The 25016-nt window shown below is 38.8% G+C and overlaps 1 pseudogene; it reads left to right on the forward strand.

The window, feature by feature from the left end:
* Positions 1-11928, forward strand: part of LOC123781517 (adenylosuccinate synthetase isozyme 2-like) — a 55370-nt pseudogene extending 43442 nt beyond the window's left edge.
* The last annotated feature ends 13088 nt before the right edge of the window (positions 11929-25016 follow it).

The following is a 25016-nucleotide window of genomic DNA, read 5'->3' on the forward strand; positions in this document are numbered from 1 at the left end:
AAGTCCTAACAAAAGATGATTTCCAAGAGTAATTGCTTCTCACACTGATGAAAGCAAGAGGTATAATATTGAATTCTATTTCAATATTTCAATGATCTCTGGGTAAAATCTTCCCCCTCAATGCTAATAGAACATGAATTACTCTGTTTCTTCTTTATAAGTCATAGAAGCTCATGAAAAAAAAAAAAAAAAAACCACACATAAGTGCCAGATGCTTTTAGAGAAGGAAGCATGAGTATGAACAGCTCATAGAGGTGGAGAATTCTTCAAAGAAGTTGGACCATTTTCTCTGCTTGTCCTGATGGGAGCTCTTATCACCTTGTGCATGAAATATTATAATAATCACCTAGTTGATTTCCTTGGCTCATGACTGGCTCTCCAATCATCACGCATAATGTGGCAATATTAATCTTTCTAAATTGCCATTTGCAGCATGACATTTTCTTGGTCACTATCAGGCCAAGTTTTCCTACCACCAAGAAGTACAAAGTTGTTGCCTTAACATCCAAGCACATTCTAGTATGGTGCCAACCAATATCTTAGGCATTGATTCAACACACCCTGACTCCCCTCCGTCTGCACACTCCATACCAACCAGACCAGTTGTGTTACAGTCCCCTGAACAGATTAGTCTATTTCCACCTCAACATCTTTGATTACAGTGTTCCTCCTGCCTTTTCAGCAAAAGAAAAAAAAAAAAAAGCTGAAAGAAATGCTTCTCAGGTGCTCTGGCCTTCTTGAGCATGCTGAAGCAGCCTTCCAAAGACTCTGAGCAGGATAGGGGCTGATATCTCCAGGCACAGAACACTGGGAACAGAACTAGAAAGCAAAGAAAACTCCCCAAAGACTCAAAAAAGCTGACAGCCAGGCTACGAAGCAGAGAGAGAGCTCCCAGAGTTCAAAACTCAAATAGTTCATCTGTGAAGTAAAGAGATTCCTGGAATCTCACCAGTGTTCAGATTCTAGTCCCTACTGAAGAGAAAGTCCTAAATATTTGAAGCCAGTAGAGAACTGAATCAAGCTAAAGCTGCAACAAAGCCCAGACCCAAATAAGTTACAAATTAGTACTCTCTTCTTAGCAGCCTGAAGAAAAAAAGAGCGTATCTTTTTATTGGAGTAAATGTTCTTTATCTCAATCTCAATCTTTATCTCAAACTGTTTAATAAAATGGCTGGTACACAATAAGAAATTACAGGTTATATACAGGAGAAAGAAACACACTCAGATGAAAGAATCATCAGACAGGGACTTTAAAATAAATACGACACATATGTTAAAGCATCTATTGGACAATGTGGACAATACACACGAGCCTATGAAGGATTTCAGCAGGTTAATGGAAATTATAAAAAGAAACAAAAGGAAATGCTGGATGTAAAAATTATACCAGAAAGGAAGAATTCACTTAATGAGCTTAACAGCAGATTGGACACTGCAGAGGAAAGGAATTTTAACTTGAAAACAGAAAACTAGGGCGCCTGGGTGCTCACATGGTTAAGCGTCTGCCTTCAGCTCAGGTCATGATCTCCAGGTTCCGGGATTGAGCCCCACATCAGGCTCCCAGCTCAGCAGGGAGACTGCTTCTCTCTCCCTCTGCTTCTCCCCCATCCCCCACTTGCGCTTTCTCTGTCTCTGTCTCTCTCAAATGAATAAATAAAATCTTAAAAAAAAAAAAAACAGAAAACTATACAAAGAAACTTTACAAAAGGAAACATGAAAATGAAAAATAATGGGAAAAACTAGAAGAGAGCATCTGAGATTTGAGGAGCAATGCCAAACAGTCTAATATACGTGGTATTGGAATCCCAGAAGGAGAAGAAGAGAGAAAATGGGGACCAAAAAAATATATTTAAAGAGATAAAGACCAAGAATTTCTAAAATTGATCAAACACATCAACATCAAACAGAATAAATACAAGATCAGCAAACCTCAGGCAAGATTAAAAAAAATAATAAAAACAGCCATACCAAAGTCAAAGATAAAATAAACCTCCAAGCAGTCAGAGAAAATTGGCATTTCCACAGAGGGGCCAATGTTACAAATGATCCCTGACTTTTCTCATCAGAAAAAAAGGGATGACAAGACAATGGAATGGTATCTTTAAAGTACTGATAGAAAAAACTATCTACCTAGAATTCCATAACCCACAAGAATACCCTTCAAAAACTGCAGTAAAATAAAGACATGTTCAAATAAATAAAAGCTGGAAGACGTCATTGCAAATACCCGCACTAGAAGAAGTTCCAAAGGCTGGAGGCAAATGATATTGGATAGAAACCTTAAATCTGCAAGAAGAAACTAAGAGCATGAGAAAAAGTAAATACCTGGGTAAACATAAAAGAGTTTCACCTTTAATGTTTTTAAGTTTCTTCAAATACTATTGACTATTTGAAGCAAAACTCATAATAATATCTTATTAGTTTAAAAACCATCCAGCCCTATTCGGCCCCCAAATTAAGTGTTTTCCTATTTTCCCATGAAAACTATATCTCAGGGTAACCAAAGAGTTGATAAGGGGAAGTTCTCTTTACAGAAGTATACAAATTAGTAAAGAAAAAAAGATACAATTACAATATCAACATTTTGCAACCTCTAATGAATTGAAGGATTTAGGCAAATATCATCAACAATTGCTAACAGAACAAAAGAGAAATAACCAAGCATCCTATGAATTAATATAGATATTTATAGACACTCACTACTATCTGTGGAAGTATTCTTGCCAAAAATAATTTAACCCAAATCTGATCAATCCTCTAGTAGATCTAACTACCAATTTACAAAAAATACAGAAGACTGAATATTCTCCAGGAGGCATCATATGTGAATATATGTGGCCACTTACTAAAAACATTCTTTATCAGAAAAAGAGAGAGGTACATTTTTCATTTTTATATCTTACCCAAAAAATACTGAATGCTTCGAATGCTTATCATGTGCAACTAAATGCTTTGAAAGCCTATCGTATGAATTTCCTGAAAAATGGCACAAATATCTTCTTGGTGCCTCATTATAGTGTGATGAATCTATTTTAAAAAAAAACCTCCAATTAAAAAAAGGTCACATCAGCCTTCACATGGCACTCACCTGAACCTACCAGAAAGATGTTACTTAAGCATGCATGAGCTCAAAAAATAAAATACCCATTCCTGATCCCACCAGCCTGCCCTTCTCAGCCTCAAATGCCATCTCACTTCCCCGTTGGAATACTAATAAACAGAACACACTATAGAGTCGTCTTCTATCTAATAATAAAGTGACATAATTTAGAACTTATGCCTCAAGAGCCATCACATGTCCTTTGTAGTATTGCGAGCACCCTCACATAAATATCAAGACACTGAAAACAAATAGTGTTGACTACACTGTGACTTGGCTGAGAATGTATCATTCTAGGTGATTTTTATGTTCACATATCTCAGTCTTATGTTTCAACTTTCTACTATAACTGGGGGGGAAAGGAGATCATTTTCTCCAAGAAAAATAAAAATGAAGTGCAACCCACAAATACATGAGCTACAGAGACATGTAAACATATTTTAAAGAGAAGCTCGCAACAGCTGCAGCTTCCATAACCACACCGGCTGATCGACTCCAATTCATCCACCATAACTGATTTAATATGAGAGTATAATTAGTACTGTTGATTACTATCTGGTGCCAGATATCCCAAATGCCCCACCTTTGTGCTAATTAATCTTGAAAACTTTCCAAGCTTTCCTCTGCCCTGCCTGCCTCTGTTCCCTGCATCAGCACTCACAAAGCATTCTACTCAAACTGGGCAACAAGAATGGCATCACTTGGTCTTGAACACCGCTGGTACTCAGTAAACGTTTGTTTATCTGAATCACTTTCCCTTCATCACAGTAATTTTCATTAGAATGGAAAACTAAGAATCAAGATTTAGGCTTGAGTCAGTTTAACTGGCATTGGTTTGAAGGCCATGCAAACTGAAGTGGTCAAAATCCATCTTTAGAAAACCCAATGAGTCATCACAGGGGTAATTTGGTGCAACTACTCTGCACTGAGACCCTGAAAGCTGATGGGTTATATCATTAGGATGTATTTATATGTCACTGACCTAAATGAAATCAGGGAAATCTAATAGGACTAGCCAGTGATGCTATTAAAAATTAGGCCAAAAGACTAGAGACACTGCATAATCTCTAATTTTTTATGTGAACATAATTGTCATTAAAATATCTGTGAAATAACTAAGTACATTTGATAAATGATAGGACATACGTCATCTTCAACCGAAGATATGGTTCACAACCTTGACATCCTGTGGACCCTTCCTCATTCTGCCCTTTCCTCCTGAAAAGTCCCTACAACCTCATAAATCCAGCATTACTTTTCCATTCTAAGTCATCCCCAACACATATAGTGGGCTTTTTCCAGGAGCCACCATCACAAACCATCATTTAAAGCTCTCATTAGGGTACTGGGTGATGTATGGAAATGTTGAATCACTATATTGTACACCCGAGACTGATATTACCCTGTATGTTAAGTAACTGGAATTTGAAAAAAAACTTTTTAAAAATGAACAGTAAATTTCTCTTAGACTGGTAAAGATGGAAGGTAGAGGATAATACCAAGAATGGGCCCAAGAACTGGAAGAAGCAAAGTCAAAATATCCAATTTGGACAATTACAGTCCAGCCCCAATTGTGGTGAGCTCCATAGTTCTTATTCACACTTCCTAATGGAAAGTACACACCAGTGCTTGGGGGAACTACCCTTTCAATTTGAGAAACAGCAACCTTATAATTCAGGTTACTTAATAACGCTTCCTGAAAAGGGAGAGAAAAGGAACAGCCAAGGATTGGGGTTTTGTGGTGTTTTAAGTTTGCGGCACTAACTTCTCTTGAAAAGACAGTGATTTTAAGTGCTAGAGTGAGTCTAGTGAATTACACGAAAGCCTGGTGCAATGTGATGCACATACGTCACGCACAAAAAAACAAAAATGAAGCACTTTTTCTCTCCATCTCAACATGCTTGTCTTCAGCTGTGCCTAGCAGCGTCTGCAGGAATGGTCTTGGAGTTCAGCACAGCTGCAGGGAGACTAACGCCCCAGCAGGATCATCACCTTAGACTTTCACTCTCTTCAGAGGACTTAGACCATGACCATTCTCTCAGGCACCTCTCTGCTTAGTTCTTCACTGAGTCCAGTTTCTCCTTCCCTCCCTTTGCATTTCCCAAACCTCAGTTTCATCCACCCCAAATCTTCTTTCTCCATATTTTTCCCAGAGTGCACTGCTGCAGCCTCAGAACTCTTAACTAGTACCTTAACTAGTTACCTCCCCATTCTACATTGCACAGTTAAAAAATTTGCTACAAGGCTAGATCTTATGTCAAGTCAATAATAAAAAATAATAATAATAAGGCAGAAGGAAACTTTTGGATTTGTTGACTATGTTGATGGCATAGATTGTGGTGATGGTTTCATGGGTGTAAAATTATCACCAAATTCCGTAAGTTGTATAAATTGATTACATACAGCTTTTTTATATTAAAAAAATTTTTTGGAGAACTTATCACTAACAAAATAATCATCATGCTTCTCAAAACTATTTGTTTATACTTTATTTCTAAACTAGTCTTTAAATAATTTTTTTTTAAGTTGGTGGGGGCATGCCTGGCTGGCTCAGTCTGAAGAGCATGTGGCTCTTGATCTTGGGTCATGAGTTCAAGCCCCATGTTTGGTGGAGAGATTACTTAAAATAAATAAATAAATTTTAAAAATAAATAAGTAAACTAGTCTTGAAAATTAAGATTTAATTTTTCATTTGTAATATAAAAAGAATACCCATGTATTTAAGGAAATATAGAAAATATAATACTGAAACGTAGAGAAAAATTTAGTGCTCAAAGACAACTATGAATCATCGGTTATATTTTCTTTCTAGAATTTCCTATACATATTTTAATGCAGTTGCATATATATAATGCAATTCATACATATATGAATATACCATTTGGATTGTACTTTAAAATTTTTATAAAATAAACATATTTTGGTGTTAATACAAAAAAAGAACTCTAGTTCTAACCCCTGTGATAAAAATTCTCTCACCTTTAACTCCCAAATCAGAATATTTACTAAATATTTATAAGAGAACATATTTTTGAGTTTAAAAGTGATGGAAGGGGGCACCTGGGTGGCTCAGTCAGTTCAGTGTCTGTCTTTGGCTCAGATCATGTTCCCAGGGTCCTAGGATTAAGCCCTCGTGTCTAGCTCCCTGCTCAGCGAGGAGTCTACTTCTCCCTCTCCCTCTTCCCCTACCCCCTGCTCATGCTCACTCTCGCTCTCTCAAATAAATAAATAAAATCATAAATAAATAAATAAATAAATAAATAAATAAATAAATAAATGTAATGGAAGAAATCATTTACAAAATTGGGTATGTTCGTGCAAATATTTGAAATGTCTACACCCACAAAAGTCAACAAAAGTTAAAAAGCGAACACTTAACCATAAATATATTACCTTAAGTACAACAAATTAACATATATAAATAATATATATATAAAATAAATATGATATATAATAGATAAATCCCAAAAAAAGAAATGCAGATCTCATACATATATGGGAGGAAAAAAACACTTGAAGAAATGCAAATTTAAATAATTTAAGCAGAAAAATAGCCATAATATGGATAATTCATGCACCAAAATGCTCATATTGTGTTATTACCATAATATCAAATTAGAAGCCATCTAAATGTCCAACACTAGGGTAATAGTTAGCTAATTATGGTACAATATAGAGTAGGATCCGTGGTGGGGCTTTAGGGGATCACTATTTCATAAAAAGAATTCTTGTTCCCAATTAGTGAAGATTTAAGCCAACTTGAAGAGGCTTCTGGGTAAATATGAAGGACTGGATACATGTATTATTTCTGCTTGTTTCTGAAACTCCACAGTAAAAGGCTGAAGACAAGGGACAAAGAGAACCAGAGAAGGGACAATAGTGGACATGATAATTCGATAAATTTTCAGGAGGTGGAAAACAGATGGAGAAGCCAAAATTGACTTGGCAGAGCTGAAGAAAGCTGAAACCCAAGTGCCTATGAAGGAGAAACCAATGAGAAAATGTTGATTCACCCCCACAGAACCCCTGAAAGAAATCAGCAGTTCCAGCTACAGTGTGGGAGAAGCAAGTGATAAAAAACTGGTTGAAAAATCTTGTGAGAAATAGTTAGTCCCAAATCCCTCCTTCTATTTGAGCAGTCAGACAACCACCTTTAACTCCCCCCAAAGAGACAGGAGATTTATTCTCTGGAGCTTGGAAACAGAGATTCTGTACTTAAAGGCACAGGCATGGCAGAGAGTTGTGATGATGATGTCGCAGACTGAAAATGGGAATTAAGGGAAAGCACCCTACGACTCAGCTCCCTTCCCCAGTCCAAGAGTGCCAGCCACCAGGATTACCTCTTCCAAACACTGGACTCCAGGACCTTTCTCTGGAAGACTGGTCACAAAGAGTAGCTCCATAGACTCATGCATTTGGGGGCCCCTCAACAGATCCAGCTTAGTCCTGGTCCTCCCAGAGTCAAGCACACCAATGAACAGGCCTCCACTACCTGCACACAGATTCTAGTCAGCATTTTAGTGCTTTATTCTTTAATAACAATGCACAGCTACAGACTCTAGAAATGTCAGGCAAGTCTTCCTTCCAAGTGAGAGCAAAACAATCAAATAGGAAAAAGTAGCTTGGAGGAAACAGAGACATTGCAGGAAACAAGAAAACTATAAAACTAACATTCAGAGAAATAAGAAGACATAGCACCCATCAAGTAAGAACAAAAAAAATAATCAGAAAAACAAGAAAGAGCTATAAGTAATTAAAATATGATGGTCAAAACTGCCTGATGAAACTGTCAGAACCTTGTCTGAACCATATATGAAACTTCTATGTAGATTCCATTTGAATAGAAAGAGGCCCACTAATAAAAGTAAAGTTTTAATATTCTGTTCTATACAATGTGCTATTTTCAGGCATTTTAAAATCATAGTCAATAGAGTTCTTCATAACACTGAAAAATGCTTATGATATACCATTGAATGTGAAAAGCAGAAAAATTATATTAAGTATTACAGGTGTACACTCAGGTATTACAGGCATATACAGGTATATATTACAGTATATTTTTACCTGTATATATGTGCCCATTGCTGTATGTATGTGCTGACCTCCTCCTAGATTACTAGCATTTCTACTTCTCACTGTCTCCCTCCTCTACCTAATCGAACTTATCTCCAGGGCAGGAAAGATTTTGCTACTTCAGTATGGAAGTACACATGATCCAATTTTCAGAAAAAAATTTATATAGAAAAAATATAACTTCTGCTGATAATCTGAATGTAGCTTAGAAGCATGACGGTAGGGGCGCCTGGGTGGCACAGCAGTTAAGCGTCTGCCTTCAGCTCAGGGCGTGATCCCGGCGTTATGGGATCGAGCCCCACATCAGGCTCTTCCGCTATGAGCCTGCTTCTTCCTCTCCCACTCCCCCTGCTTGTGTTCCCTCTCTCGCTGGCTGTCTCTATCTCTCAAATAAATAAATAAAATCTTTAAAAAAAAAAAAAAGAAGCATGACAATAGTTGCAGCAGAAAACTAATATAAATCAAACAAAACAGCAAAATAAGAATAAAAGGAAGACATTCAGAACCTAAGTTTCTAGGTGGGTCTCGATAGGATAGTTTACCTCGTAGGAAAGCTCCTATTTTACAGGCAGTTGCTACAGGTTTGGTGATCTAATTTTCAAGTTCAAGCAAATTAGCAGCAACCAACAAAGCCAGATGAGAACCTGAGGCAGCAAGAAAAAACAGCACTCTGTTTACAAAGTTAGGAAAGTAGGAAACACATTTTTTAATTTCTTCACAAAATTATCAAAATAAAAAAAAAATTTCCAAATAACCCACATATCTGTCAATGAGTTGAATGATGAATGGAAGGAAATGGATGAATCAACCATGGCGCATCCACACAATGGAGTCTATGCAACCATGAGGGGGGAGTGAGAAAGACCGCGATAAACTAATATGGAGTGACATTCAGGCTGTCTTATTAAGTGAAAAGAACAAATTGTGAAACAGGATATATAGTATGCTATGCTCTGTGAGAAAAAAAAAAAAAAAACCTCTTGCAAAAATTAATAGGAAGAATAAACCAGAAAGTAATTTTTTAAAATGGTCATCTATAGGACAGAGGAGAAATCAGGTAGAAGGGATAAAGAAGGAAGTAAGACTTCTCTGACTTTACATCTTTTTATAATTTTGACTTATTTTTACTCCTGTGTTTTCTATAATTCAAAAAATAAAATTAACTGAAAAAGGAAAGAAACTAAATATTCGATTTAAAACAACACAAAACAAACTTAAATATATATCAAATTTTTAACATAACCACACAGAGGATAAAATTATTTCAAGTGTTTTTTACGTTGAGTGCATTGCTATCCAATCCTGAGATATGTTATAAAGAAACTACAAAGAAATCTTTATCTTCACTTATTTTTGTAATAAGTGGTGCTATTGTTTTAAACAATTGTAGGGTAGTAATATTGGTGCTATTGTTTTAAACAATTGTAGGGTAAAGCAAATAAGTAAACTGTTAGTGTTATTAAGAATTTAGATTGTTAGTTAAGGAAGAAGAGGTATCTATGTAAAATCGAAGGTAAGAAATAATGTATAATGTTGAATTTGAGTTAGAATTATCATTATTATTTAGAGTACATAAGTCTTCCTCTTCGATTTCTAAGGAACACAGGTTAAGAACAAGCCTATAAGACAAATTCAGAATGTAGGACATTCTAAATAATAGTCCTGGTCTGTTAAAAAAAAAAAAAAAATCACTGTCTTAAGTAGAGGTGAGTGAACTAACAAAACAACCAGAAACGATGTCGGAGCCTTGACTGGATCCAGTTAAACAAAACCAACTACAAAAGATACATGGGGATGGGGCACCTAGCTGGTATAGTCCTTGGAGCGGGTGACTCTTGATATGCAGGTCATGAGCTCTAGTCCCATGCTGGGGGTAGTAATTACCTAAAATAACTAAATAAGAAATAAAATGATATTGGGTGATAACTAGGAAATTTTGACTAGGGACTCGATATTAGATAATACTGAAATTATTGCTAATATTCTTAGGTGTAATTATGGCTTAGTAGTTAGAAGAATGTTTTCATTCTAAAGAGTTGCTTGCTGAATATTGGGGCTGATGTGTCATAAAGTTGGTCTGTAACCAACTTCCATATATATATATATATATATATATATATATATATATATATATATATAACACACACATATATATAAATAACACATATATATAACACATATATATATACATATATATATATATACATATATACACACACATACACACAGACATATTTATACATTAAGGAAAATGGTAATGTCACTAATCATTGAATCTATGTCATGTTAATAATTGTTGAATCTAGGTGACAGTTATGGTATATGATGCTAATTGTATTGGTCCTTCAAGTATCCTATATATTGAAATTTTTGATTGAAATTTCTGAAGAAAAGTGTTTATAGTTGAAAAGGTAAATCGTCCGGCTGGCCTCTGGCTCCTTCTTTCTCCGCATGTGGCTGGCGGCCACAGAGCAGTTCAATTCGTGCACTCCTCACTGCCGGCGTCTCCCTTTGGCTCTCCTCACGTCACTGGAGCCATAGCACCAACCCCGTGGCATCCTCGGTGTCCAACCACGATTGTGGTGCCCTGGGGCGTGGGGGGGAGGATTGGGTGACCATACTGAACATTGAGGAATAATTAATCCAAATGTTACCATATTCATTGGAAATAGTGTGATAATTCATCTTCCCAGATTATTTGAGGAAGCAGAGAAAAATGTCCAAAAAAGGAAAAGGTCTGGAAGGCTGGGAAAAAAGGCTTTTCCTATCTGACAGTGCTCGTATGGTATTCGATTCTCATCAAGCACCTGATGGTCTCCAGGAGCAACAGAGACAAGAAGAAGCAGGGGGAAAAAATGGGGTACCACAAAAAAGGGCATTGGCCCAGTTTATTCTTCCAAAGCTATTGGGAGTGGACTGCAGATGTGTGATCTTGTTTCTGACTTTGATGGCTTCTCTGAAAGGGTCAAAGTTCTGGCTAACCAATACAAATTATATACCCCGCTTTGGAAACTGACACTGAAAGTGAATTACAAAAACTCAAGGGCTCTATGGAAAGGATTAAACCAATGGTGAGAGGTGGAGTTTATTTCCTCTCTGAGGCCCTAGATGGACCACCAAAGAAAATCTTGGTAGAAGGTGCCAATGTACCTACTAGATATTAATTTTGGAACTTATCCTTTTGTAACCTCTTCAAACCATACAGTCGGAGGTGTCTGTACCCGGTTGGGTTGGGTATGCCCCCGCAAAATGTTGGAGAAGTGATGGGGTCATGAAAGCTTACACAACTCAAGATGTTATTGGTGCCTCCCCTACAGAGTAAGACAATGAAATTGGAGAATTATTACAAACAAGAGGTGGAGAGTTTGGGGTAACCAATGGAAGGAAAAGAAGGTGTGGTTGGCTACGCCTCATTATGCTCAAATACGCTCATATGATTAATGGGTTTCCTGAGTTGGCACTTGCCAAATTGGATATTTTGGATATGTTTATGGAAATCAAAGTCGGAGTTGCTTACAAGTTAGATAGTGAAATCACACCTCATCTCCCAGCAAACCAAGAAGTCTTAAATAAAGTTGAAGTTCAATATCAGACTATCCCAGGTTGGAACACAGATATATCAAATGCAAGGACATCTAAAGAACTACCTGTTAATGCAAAAAAATCACATCTGATTTACTGAAGAAGAGCTTCAAATGCCAGTTAAATGGATCAGGGTAGGTAAATCCAGAGAGTCTATGATTCAGTTCTTTTAAGGATTTTCAGTGACACAAGAAACACTCCTTGAGGTGAGGGCAAAGGACTTTTGTAAATATTTCGTTTATGATCTGCAAATTTCAAGAATAAGACATTGAAGTGAGCTTTAAGCCCTACAATAGTTTCCAGTCATTTAACATGGCTGGCTGGTGTGGAGAGAAACTGGCATGTTCCAGCGTCAGCTGCCTCTGCTGCAGAATCATCAAGTCATGTGTTGCCCCTGCCGCTCACGGTGCCACATTTTCTCTCAGTGTTTAGAAATAGTATGATCCGTGTTGTTTGAAATCTAAAACAGAGTTCCTTTCAGGGTAGTTTTTCTCCATCATTGTCATTGTGTGTTCTTAGGTTTTACCTCTACTAAATGGTAAGGACAATTAACATAGTTTTGCACAAATATTTTTTACATTCTGGTTATTCAATTTGTCATTGTTATCTTTGCTGTTAGGGAAAAAAATGATGAAAAGAAGGGTTCTGTAAACTTCTGTAATGCTATAAATTCTTTTGACTTGTGAACTGTTTATTTTCTGCTGAGACCATTGCCAACTTGAACTTTGCAGGGAAGGGAGGTTATATTCATGTATCCTTTATTTTGTACAGAACGAAAAACTTATTCCTCTCTGTAAGTTATTTAGTATATTTAACATTTAATTAAATGTTCAGAGAAAGGTATTCCCTAAACCAACAATCTCAATGTTAAAAAAAAATTAGACATTAAAAGATTGTTGTGATAAGTGGTGGATATTTTTTTTTCAATTTCAGGCATTAACTCTGTTTGTTTGCTTGTTTGTTTAAAGATTTTATTTATTTATTTATTTATTTATTTATTTATTTATTTATTTGACAGAGAGAGAGACAGCCAGCAAGAGAGGGAACACAAGCAGGGGGAGTGGGAGAGGTAGAAGCAGGCCTCCCGTTGAGCAGGGAGCCCGAAGCAGGACTCGATCCCAGAACCCTGGAATCACGCCCTGAGCGGAAGGCAGACGCTTAACAACTGAACCATTCAGGCACCCCTAATTTCAGGCATTAACTCTGAAATGTATAGCTGTTCTTTTTTATCTTACCATTATTTCTAAATACAGTAGATTGATTTTTCAACATTGTGCCTGCCAGTATGCCTACAAAATCACCTATAAGTGTCCAAAAGAACCCAAATTGTTGGTCATAATTTTGATCATGCCTTTATTTTTTTTCTTTCTTGGAAAAAAAGAGGTGTTGTTTTGACAGTTAGGCTTAACATACTGTGTTGTAGGTTATCTTTCAATGAATTATTTTAAATGTTTAAATTAAGTGCCACTTAAATGTATGTTATTATACAACCAATAGCTGATTAAAAAGAGCCAAATATTTCTAGTAAAAAATTAATTATAATAATAAAAAGGTAACTACTCAGCTACATATTATTAAAAGTAGCTATTAAATAAAATTTATTAATTTATTAAATTAAAGTAGGTATTCAGAACTACTCATTCCTCAAAAGTTATAATTTTACTATAGAATTCAGTAAACCATTATACATAACAGTGAAAGACTGTAAGAGAGTCTTTCAGAAGGAAAAATAAGAACAGATGATGCCAGTTCGTATATTGGAGCACGATGGGGGAGTGAGCATATAATCCTAAAATATACATCTAGAAGAAGGGGCTCAGATTTTTTTTCTAATTATCCCCATGTTTAAAAAAATAAAAGTTTCATTTACACGTAAGCCTGAAGATTTCCTTTTGTTTAACTGCAGTTAAGATGAGTAGAATTTTATGGAACAGAAACTTGTTATATACTAACATCTATGGAAATATGCAGTGAGCATGATACCTAACCTAGCACACTGATGGCCAAATGGTTGTTCAAACTAATTCTGGTTCCATGTCCTAGAAACATGGCACCATCTGCTGGCTGGGCAAAGGCAGAATTCATAGATCTGACCTGTCTCTTTCACAGGTCAGTGAAACCAGTTCCACACTGCAAAACTTTCAGGATTCATCTCTGGCAAGAGATCAGAGTACATTCTATGGATGTTTACATGAGCTGCTCAGAAGTCTTCTTGTTTTTCAGCAGAGAATGGCAGTGTTAACCAAGCTATCAAGGGACCAGAGTAGACTACTCTTTTACCAACTCACCACTGCACTCTCTCCCCATCATTTATTGAACAAGATTCTAACATCTCTGCTCTCGGATTTGCTTTGCTTTTGTAGAAACAATAATTTGGTGGTAAGTTCAACAGAATGGTATATTTGTTATGTCCCCAAGGAGGAGACAACCAACATTTCAAATCTTTAAGTGGCCTCAATACAGCCACAGACTTAGGAGGGTCATGTGCCCAGAACAAACACAGACATTCTGGACAAATGAAGATGCGTACATTCCTCTCTGGTTTCTTACCCTGGTGGGCCATACAAAACCCAAGAAGTTAAAACTGCCTCTTTTTTTTGCATCCCTTCTCTTAAGCCCTGCACTGGTTCCCTCCTGACTTTCCCTGAGTGGCAACATGGTCCCCTAAGAAAGAAATCACTTCAACCCTGTTATGGGCTGAATTGTGTCCTCCAAAATTCATGGATTGTAGTCCTACCCCTAGTATCTCCAACTGACTGTATTTGGAAATAGGGTCTTTAAAGAGGTAATTAAGGTGAAATGAGTTCATTAGGGTAGGCCCAAATCTAATGTGTCTAGTGTCCTTAAAAGAATACCAGGTTAGGACACACTCTCACAGATAGGAGACCATGTGAAGACAGAGGGGAAAGACTGTCATCTGCAAGCCAAGGTGAGAGGCCTCAGAAGAAACCAACCCCACTGACACCTTGATCTCAGATACCTCGTACCCTCCAGAATTGTGAAAAAAGAAATTTCTGTTGTTTCGGCCACCTAGTCTGTGGTGCTGTTATGGCAGTCACAGCAAAAACACCAATGCTGTCGTTATACAGCCGCTGAGAGAAAGGAAAGCAAGAGAAGCAACCAGAAGAGATTCTAAAGCAGCAGCACATCACAGAAAGAGGGAGCTTTGGATGTCTTCCTCATCACCACCCAAGCTCCAACCACAATGGCTCATGATGAGTTTCCAAGGACCCCTTATGTCAGAGCTCCTCTTCCATGGAACACAAATAAGATTGGGAAGCGTTGAGCTTCATCTGGAGATTAGAGAATGTAGCTGGCGATTAAATTGTTATTTCCCTGTACATAACAAGTAGCAAAAAATTTGTTGCTGAACAATATGTAGACTGTGAACAGGGAAAGGGACCTCTTCCTTTCTAAGTTAATTGCAGCCATTCCTCTTCGCTAATTGCAAAAGTAAAACATTTTTATTGTAGAAAATATAAGATACAAGGTATAAAGAAGTCATTTATAAACCTCACTCAGAGACAACTATTTACTGTCTTAATGTTTCATTCCAGTCATTTTTCTATGCATATGTTTAACCAAATTAGAGCCACATAGAGTTTTATATCTTGCTTTTCTCCCTTATCATACTGATAAAAATGTCCTCATTTCATTAAATTCTCTTTCTTTATTCTCTTTCCCCATTTTCTTGGGACTTGTGTGACCCTTAGCAGTGAGGCCAGTAACTCACTTCCAAATGGGGGCTCCCAGCTCCACGTGACCACCACCAGCCCACCAGTGAAAACGGGCTACTCAGAGTCACTGAGGCAAGGAATGTTTGCTGACCAGCCCCCTCTCACTTGTAGGTGACACACAGTCCACTGGAGTTAACATGAGTGGCCACAGCAATGCCAATGTTCACACAAACGCAGAGAGACCCCCTCTTTATTCAAGTAGTTAGAGATTTAAGTCATGCAACAGAGGCTCTGGGGCTCTCTAACTCTCTTTTCTGATGACCTCCTTTGCCTGAGTAAACTTGCACACTCCTTTAATGCAAATTCGTCCTGCCTTTGACACCAGGCCAATGTGGAACCAAGCTCACGTCTCTCTTAGCTCCCTTAGTCTCTGGAGAATCCACACGTGCCTCTGTCTCTGCCATGGGTGGAAACTGTCTCCTCTTGCCCTTTTTTTCTATTCGCCTTATCGATTCAACTCATTTATATAACATTGAGACCAACACCAACCATCCCTACATACACACACACACATATACACAGGAGACCATACACAGCTCGCTTCATTTCCCTTCTGAACTCACAGGAGCCTCCGGAGTTCCTCTCCCCCACTCCCCACTTCTAGGTACTCCGCTGCAGTAAACTCAGCGAACTCTCAGAGTAACACTTATCTAAATTTTAAAAATAAGAGAACACAGAGGCACAGAAGCAAAATGACTTGCCCAAGGCCACACAACTAGTAAGGGGGTGAGCCAGAATTTGAACCCAGGCATGCTTGCTCCGGAGTTTGTGTGCTTAATGGCTGTATTTTATTACTAACAATGATTAACATGTCTTGAGGATGTACTCTATGCCAGATGTTGTGTTAAGCCTAATCTCATAACCCTGGGAGGTAAGTCTTAGTATGATTTTACAGTTGAGAAAACTGGATGTATTATAGTCACTACACCTTATCTAGTTAATCGTTGGCTTTATTGGCTATGTGATGGAGGGATTTTTTGTTTTGTTTTCATTTTTTTGAAACTTAGTCTTAAATATTTGTTTTGATCTACAATAACATTCACTTTTTTGGGTGTAATGTCCCGTTGAGGAGTGCACAGAGGCAGGTATCCACCACCACCATCAAGATACAGAACAGTTCCATCACCCCTAAATTTCCCTTGTGTTGCTCCTTTGCAATCAAATGTCCCCAGTCCTATTCCCCATGATCTGCTTTCTGGCCCTGTCGTTTTGTCCTAAACCAGCCCAGCCTGCTCTACATCACACCCTTCTCTGCATTTTAATGTAACGATGTTCATAGACTTTATAATACTGAACTACCATGAACATTTAGAATAAATGTCTTTAGTCATGGTGTATTTTCACCTAGTGCACTGCTGGAATCTGTTTGCTAGTATTTTATTAGGATTTTGCATCAACATTTATAAGTGAGGTTAGTCTGTGGTTTCCTTGCTTGTGCAGTCTTGGTCCGGTTTTAGATCAGCATCATACGGGCCTCATAAAATATCAGGGATGCTTCCTTCTTTCTCTGTGGTACAGACTAGTTTAAATCACATCAGATTCAGGGCACCTGGGTAGCTCAGGTGGTTGAGTGTCGGACTCTTGATTTCAGCTCAGGTCATGATCTCAGAGTCATGAGATTGAGCCCCACATCACGCCCCACACTCAGCACAGAGTCTGCCTGAGATCCTCTCCCTCTCCCCTTCCCCTGCTCAACCTCTCCTGTGCATGCGCTCTCTCTCTCAAATAAAATCTTTTTTAAAAAAATCAGATTCGTCTTTTCCAGAGAGGTTTGTCAGTAAAACAGGTTTTCTGACACAAGATGCAGACACAGGTCATCTCTGCCCCCACACAGGCCTTCCTTCATGTTCACCCCTCACTTTATTTTCCTCGCTCACCTCAGCCCTTCTTTCTGCTCCTCCCCAGAGTCTGTTTTCAAACTTGCCTTTTCAGTACTCCCCTCATTTCACCAGAAAAATGCCAGTTATCGCATATTTAAATTTCTCATTTGCATATGTCACATTACCAAGTTCATTTGAAATTACAAAACTTTCCACCAAATTAGCTTAGTTTTTTTTCCAAAGGACAGAGAGCAGGGGGAGGGGCACAGGGAGAGGGAGAGAGACAATCTCAAGTAGATTCCACGATCAGCACGGAACGCAACATGGGGCTCGATCTCACGACCTTGAGATCATGACCTGAGCTAAAACCAAGAATTGGACACTTAACCAACTGAGCCATACAGATGCCCCAAATTAGTTATTTCAAAGCAATATTTTGTAGTGGGAGAAAGGTGGCCAAGGGGTATAAAAACCTACAGAGTATTTCCCAGCATGTCATGGCCAACCTAATTCCACTCTCTGGTTTTTGTTCCATATTATGAAGAGAGGAACTAGGGAGCAAATATAAGACTATAAATATTTCATGCAACAGCAGTTACTTTCATAGAAGCAAAAGTGAATGGAGAACAGAAATAATTCTGTGACTGAAAATGCAGGGATGATAATGCAGGAAATTTTACTGCATGAAATGTGCATTTAACTGTGTTTATACAGATCTGGCCTCAGAGTGAGATCAGTTAGCTGCTTTTAAAACCTCAAGACTATTTTCAGATAATGGTATGTTATAAAATATTTCATTTTTGATAATTCTATTAACTATATTTTGGATGACTCAATCTAACTTTGTTTTTGCCTTGAAAAATAAACCCTGAAGGGGCCCCTTTAATACTTTAGGGTTTTGTTTTTTGTTTTTTTACAATTCTTCTCTAGGGTAATAAGCACTAAAAGGTTAACTTAAATAAATTTTGAATGTGAATCTATTTTAGTTGTTTCTAAGACCACACAGAGATTTATTTGTTTATACCCCTTTTATATTAAAAAAAAAGACAATTGTCACCTAATCAGAGAAATAGGTTTGAAAAAATGATATCTGGAGTCATAAGTCACTTTAAAAATTGGTCCACCGCAGCATTTGCTGTGCTCTGGAACAGGTTGGCCACTGTGCCGAGGACAGCGTGTGACAGGGCGGCTTCAAGAGGCTGGCTGAGCAGCTCTGCAATTCATTTGTTGACTCCTGCTCCCTCTGCTGGCTCCAGAGCTCAGTGACCATCCCCAAATAACATGTGTGACAGGCCCAAAATGGGCCTCAGGAAACGGCAAAGACTAGTAAACAGTACTAGTCAGTCAGAGAAAGACGAATATCACATGATTTCACTCATATGTGAAATTTAAGAAACAAAACAGATGAAAATAGGGGAAGGGAGGGAAAAATAAAATAAGACGAAATCAGGGAGGGAGACAAACCACAAGAGACTCTTAACTCTAGGAAACAAACTGAGAGTTGCTGGAGGGGAGGTGGGTGGGGGATGGGGTAACTGGGTAATGGGCATTAGGGAGGGCAGGTGATGTGATGAGCACCGGGTGTTATATGCAAATGATGAATCACTAAACTCTATCTCTGAAACTAATAATATACTATATGTTAATTAATTGTTTAAAAAAAGAAAAAGACTAGAACAAATGGGCAAGCTGAGCCCTAATGGGTGACAGATCTTGTTCAAATTCACAAAATAGTGACGGGGCTGGTGCTGTGACCACAGGCTATCCACTATGCCACACAGCCCTTACAACTGCAAAATAGCACTTAGTGATATTCCTAACCTATGAGTTGAACTGTTAAAAAACTAAAAATATATTTCAAGGTGCATATATCATTAATTTATAATGTATGCATAATGGTTGACATTTTAGCAGAGTTAACAGAAAGGTTTTTTAAAAAGAAAAAAAAATTTCTGCTACTGATAATAGTGATACATATAACAAAAATAATGACTCTCTGAAAGATTATGCTGAGCAAAACACACCAGATAGAAAATAGTTCATTATAAGATTCCATTTACATGAAAGTTCTATTTCCAGAACAGGTGCGTCCATGATGACAGAAATTAAATCAGTTTGGTTACCTGGAGCAGGAGAAACTTCAAATGGACATAAGCAAACCTTTTGGGGTGATGGAAATGTTCTATATCTTGAACATAGCATTGGTTACACAGTCACACATGTTTGTCAAAACTCATGGAATTAGGGCGCCTGGGTGGCACAGCGGTTAATCGTCTGCCTTCAGCTCAGGGCGTGATCCTGGCGTTCCGGGATCGAGTCCCACGTCAGGCTCTTCCGCTATGAGCCTGCTTCTTCCTCTCCCACTCCCCCTGCTTGTGTTCCCTCTCTCGCTGGCTGTCTCTCTCTGTCGAATAAATAAATAAAATCTTTAAAAAAAAAAAAAAACTCATGGAATTATACATTTTAAGTGAATGCATTTTTTACTGTAAATTGTAGGTCAATAAAGTTGGCTTAGAAAGAAAATTCTGAGGGCGCCTGGGTAGCTAAGTTGGTTAAGCGTCAAACTCTTGATTTTGGCTCAGGTCATGATCTCCAGGTTGTGGGATCGAACCCCACATCAGGCTCCATGCTGAGCGTGGAACCCACTTAAGGATTCTCTCTCCCTCTCGCTCTCCCCCTTCCCCTGCCCCACTCACACTCAAAAAAAAAAAAAATTCTGTGCTAGTTAAATCATAAAATGTAATCTGTTCTTTCAATCTGAATATACTCCAACTCATTTTTTTAAAAGAGGGAAAAGAACAGAGATCATCTTCTTTATTTAGCCCAAACTTTTATTTCCTTCAAAAAACAAAAATCTAGATCCAAAAGGCAGGGTTAGAGAGAGGAATCATTGTCTCTACGTGTTCTGGTAGAAGAGAATCAGGTGCCAAAGACAGCACGCTGACAGCAGAAGGAAAATTATGACACGAGTATAGCGCTGGATGAGAAAGTCTTCCCAGTCCCAACCGCTCCTGTCTTGGTGGCACATGTTCATGGGTGAGCCAAAGGCCTGCACGCATGTGGCAGAGGCAAGAGCAGGACGGGGTGAATGCACTGGAGTGCCCAGGCCCTCGTGGGGGCGTGTGCTCTAGGGCAGGTACTCAGCTGGAGGATGGTGCTGCACTTCTCCACGGCAGCGAGCTGGAGGAACCCCTCTCTCTCTGGTGCAATAGCACCTACGTGGCAGAGTGACCCTGCTTTCACCTGCCCCTCTTCAGAAGCACCCTCCCATGATTACTACTTTATGGTACCAGGTCTTACGCGTGTGAATTAGGAGTTACATGGAAAAAGCTGTTCCAAATTCTGTGATCAAATTAGCTTGTAAGACAGTGAACTAAACAAGTGTTGCCTGTTATATCTATCTCCCCAAGAGAGGGATATTTTATGTTTTACGATTTTATTTGACCCCTGTGTCATTGGTGGGAGACATTGCTTTGAGCGTGACACAATCCAGAGAATGCTAGGTCATCTGAGACCGCTAAGAATGTGGCGGTAGCAACAGAGAGTGTGCTCACAGGGTGGTAACTAAACTAAGAATAACACACACTATGCTTCAGGCACTGTTATCAACTCTTTATCTCATTTAACCCTCATATCAGCCCTACTGTGGAAGTACTATGATTTCCCCCATTTTACGGTTGAAGAAGCTGCGGCAGAGGGAAGTTCCCCAGCTTGGCCAAGGTTATAGAATTAGTAGAGGTCAAGGCAGAAAGCAAACCCAGGCTGTCCAGCCCCAGAGCTCATGCTTTTAATAATCATGTTATAGTGCCTCTCGGCAGAAGAAGGAGATAAAGGGGTGGGCCACTCAGAGTGTGGTCCGTGGGTCAGCAGCATCACCATCAACTGGGAGCTTGTCAAGAACACAGAGCCGCAGGCCCCACTCGGGACCTACTAAATTAGAATTGGCATTTTAACAAGATCTTTAGGTGATTCATTAAAATTTGATAAGCACGGCTCTAAACAAGAAAAGCCTTAAGTATTTCTTGTTTTGGTTTGCTTTTGTTTTAGTCCCAGACTCCTTCGAGCATTTGATGAAAGTCATGGATCCTGAGCATTATGTGCATAGGATTTCAAAGAGCTCATGGACTCCTGCTTACAAAACCCTGCTATATGGGGGGTATGAAGATGCTGGAACCAGTCCTTTATGCTTTCCTTGCATTATTGCATTTAATCCTTATAAACTCATTATTGATAACAGAAACTTGAAGAGGTTAACTTGCCTTGGTCTGAGCTGAGAAGTGGTGATGTCAGGGTCAAATCTGGACGTTCTGCTGCCAGGGCCAAGCTATCACGCCAAGCTGCCTGGGTGTAACTCAGCCACAGTGATGCTAAAGCACATCCCAACAGAACGTGCCCTTTCTTTGACAAGGTCATCTTCTCCCTCCAGAGCACAGTTCGGAAAGAAGCACTGATGGGGTGAAAAGGAAAGGGACATTGCCTAGAAGAAGGAGGTTGGCCAGACGGATCCCAGCAATCTAGGGATGGTAGATGTCCACCCAGATCCCCTGGCACATCTTCCTGACACATTTCCAACCTGCAGAGCCTCGGGTGACATGCCAATCCATGATCTGTGCCTACCGCTCTACTCTACTCTAAGCCAGGGTTGACAGATTCAATGTCATGGCCAACTGATTAACTGGTGGTGGCTTCCTGGTGTTCAACATCAAAAGGAGCCGGTTGAAGACTGGCTCGATTAGTGACGGATTGCAGAAGACCGTGATTGATTAGTAATATCCACCCCCAAGAGCACAGGATAACATAGCAATAGGAATGCCAGCATCGCTTATTTGCCACCTGGTACATTTAATCACTGCTTAATCCCCCTGGATTTTCATCCCTTTATTTAACATTCGTACACTATGTGAATTCTGTACACACAGCAGTACTCTTACCCATCCTAATGGAATAAGGTACTTAACATGTCTGGCAGAATGGAGAATTATTTAAAAAAAAAAAATATATATATATATATATATATATATATCTTAAACACTTTCTTTTCAATTAAAACACTTAAATATATGTGTATTAACTGATTTAGGATGTAGGACTATCTTTTTTGCTTCTGGGTCTGTTCTTTCGGAGCTCTCCATGGACTTTTTTTTCATATCGCACTATCACTTAAAGATTGTCCCAAAGCAATCAGAAGACTTTTGACTGATTTTTTTCCCCCGGTTACAAATGGCTTCCCTGACACCTGATCCAAAAGTTAAAATTTTACAGAAAATACATTTCTATAGTCTTTCCAAGCATTTGACTTAGTTTTCAGAGCAACAACTCTTTTCTTTCCCCCTTACAGGTCACCAAACCACATAATATTTCATTAAATTACAGAATTACTATAACAAGTGCAATTGGTACAGAGAGATTTGGTAAGAAGCACGACTGATTGCTGGACAAGATGCTACTCAACCAACTATAGGGAGCATGCATGGATACGTCTTACAGAGAAGTGGAGAGCATTAGTTACTGTAATGAGTTGACTCAGTGATGGCCAGTTAGAAGTCTCCATTATGCTAACCTGAGACCTCCCTAGTGGCATTCAATTAAACAGGACTCTCTACTAACCGGAATTTCCAACATATGATGTCCATAATGATGGCCATAAGTCAATAAAGATCCTTATATAACTCTGAGGGGTGTCTGGGTGGCTCAGTTGGTTGAGCGACCAACTCTTTGTTTCGGCTAAGGTCATGATCTCATGGGTGGTGGGACTGAACCCCGTGTTGGGTTCCATGTTCAGTGGAGAGTCTGCTTGGAGATTCTCTCCCTCTGCTCCCCCCCTCCCACTCACACTCTCTCTGTCTCTCTAAAATAAATAAATAAATCTTTTTTTAAAAAGATCCTGATGTAATTTTGAATTATAAAATTGAGACAAAAGATTAAAGTATGTTCAAGAACTCCTTGTTGATACCTTTACTTTTTTTCCACCTTTTGATATTAGTTTGTGCTATCCTGTAATTTAGGAATCCTTGTAATCTAGCTTTAATCATTTCTGGAACAAGGAAAGGTTAAAAATATACATAAAATAAGTTAATTATACTATTTAAATAATTTTATTGCATTCAATACCCTGAAGAAAGAACTTCTCTTGGCCTCTATTAACAGAAACCAAAAATAATAGTGGCTAGTCTAGGACTGGAATGGTCACTCAATGGTCATCTGGAGCACAGGCTCTTTCTTTCTGCTCCAATAACTTAATTGTGATTTCCCTCCTCAGGTTTGCCTCCTGGTCCCACGATGGCTGCTGCAACTCCACCTACCATTCTAGGCAGGATGAAGAGAAAATGAAGGAATTGGCACAAAGGCTGTGCTTTCTAGCCAATTCTGCACCTTCAGAAAAAGGTCTTTGGAAAGCCCCATCTAAGACCTCCGCATACTTATTATTTGTGCCCTTATCTATCTATGAATAAAATATCATTTTACAGCTAGGCATGTGGCCAGATCTAATAATTCTGAGTTCTCTTACTGAGGAAGAAAGAAAGAATAGATATTTGAATAGACAATCAACACTGCTTCCCATATAGTCCTCGCAGGACATTCTAAAAACCTCATTATTTGATAAACAACTTATGTCCTGGCTGTCCAGAGAAGTGGGAATTTATTTATTTATTTATTTATTTATTTATTTATTGATCTACTGCTTTAGAAAAGCTGCTACAAGTACATCTTAAGTGCCATATTGAATATCTGTTTTATTCACTCTCTGTATCCATTTCTACCCACACACTATGCAGGACATTAGTCTCGGGTGCCATCTCCAGTTCACATGGATGCTGGCACCATGAGCAGAATTCCACTTCTACAAAGTAAATGTTGTGCATGCATAATTCTGTGGTTGTGAGCTTTTAGAAGCTTTTAGAAGTCAAGCCTGTCTCACCAGTTTTTGCCAATCAGTTGCATCTGAGAGCACTAGATGCTCCAGGCAGGCAGCAAAAAGTAGCCGACTGGACCACCCAGAGTGGTCTACCACCACTTTCTCTTTTCTAATCTTTAAGGAAGCCAATACTTATTATAAGGGTGCAATAAGGTCTCTCTTCTTCAGTATCCAATCCAACATCTGCTACAGTGTATCTTAGACTCATTTGGAAATACAATTCACCAAACATTTTATAAGCCCTGCCTTTGTTGGGGTGGGTGGGGGGGTCCTGCCCTAAAGGAGGTCATGCCTAGCAAAGGAGATGAGATGTACAACACTAATCCAGGTGTAAAAGAAAGTCCTGGAGAAATTTTAGAGGAATGTCTATGGCTTCCTTAATTCTGCTAAGTTAATGTTTGAACAAGCCCCAACCCACAGGCACATTCCTTCCCTGTAGATGGCCCAGACACTCCACTTAGTTTTGCCTTCATGAGGAAGACACCAGATTGTCTCACGCTCTTTTGGGGCATCAAAGTGCAATTCATCAAGCATGAAGGGGAGTTTAATCAATTCCTTTTTCTACTTTCCTCACCTCTAATGCTTGCTTCTCTCAGATGCTCAATTGCCTGGCATTGTCACTAATGACAAACCCTAAATAGGACCAGTTGAGATCATTTTAGCTTCTGCTGGGCCAAAACCGTGGTCACCACCACGAATCCCAACCACTTAGCAACCACTGATACCCTTTTGTGCCATGGCTCATGCTCCCAGATTTACAGCCTGATGGATACAGAAACTCACATGAG

This window comes from Ursus americanus, chromosome 34 (assembly GCF_024610735.1).
Source record: "Ursus americanus isolate L20-20 chromosome 34, mUrsAme1.1.p, whole genome shotgun sequence".
NCBI classification, from domain to species: Eukaryota; Metazoa; Chordata; class Mammalia; order Carnivora; family Ursidae; genus Ursus; species Ursus americanus.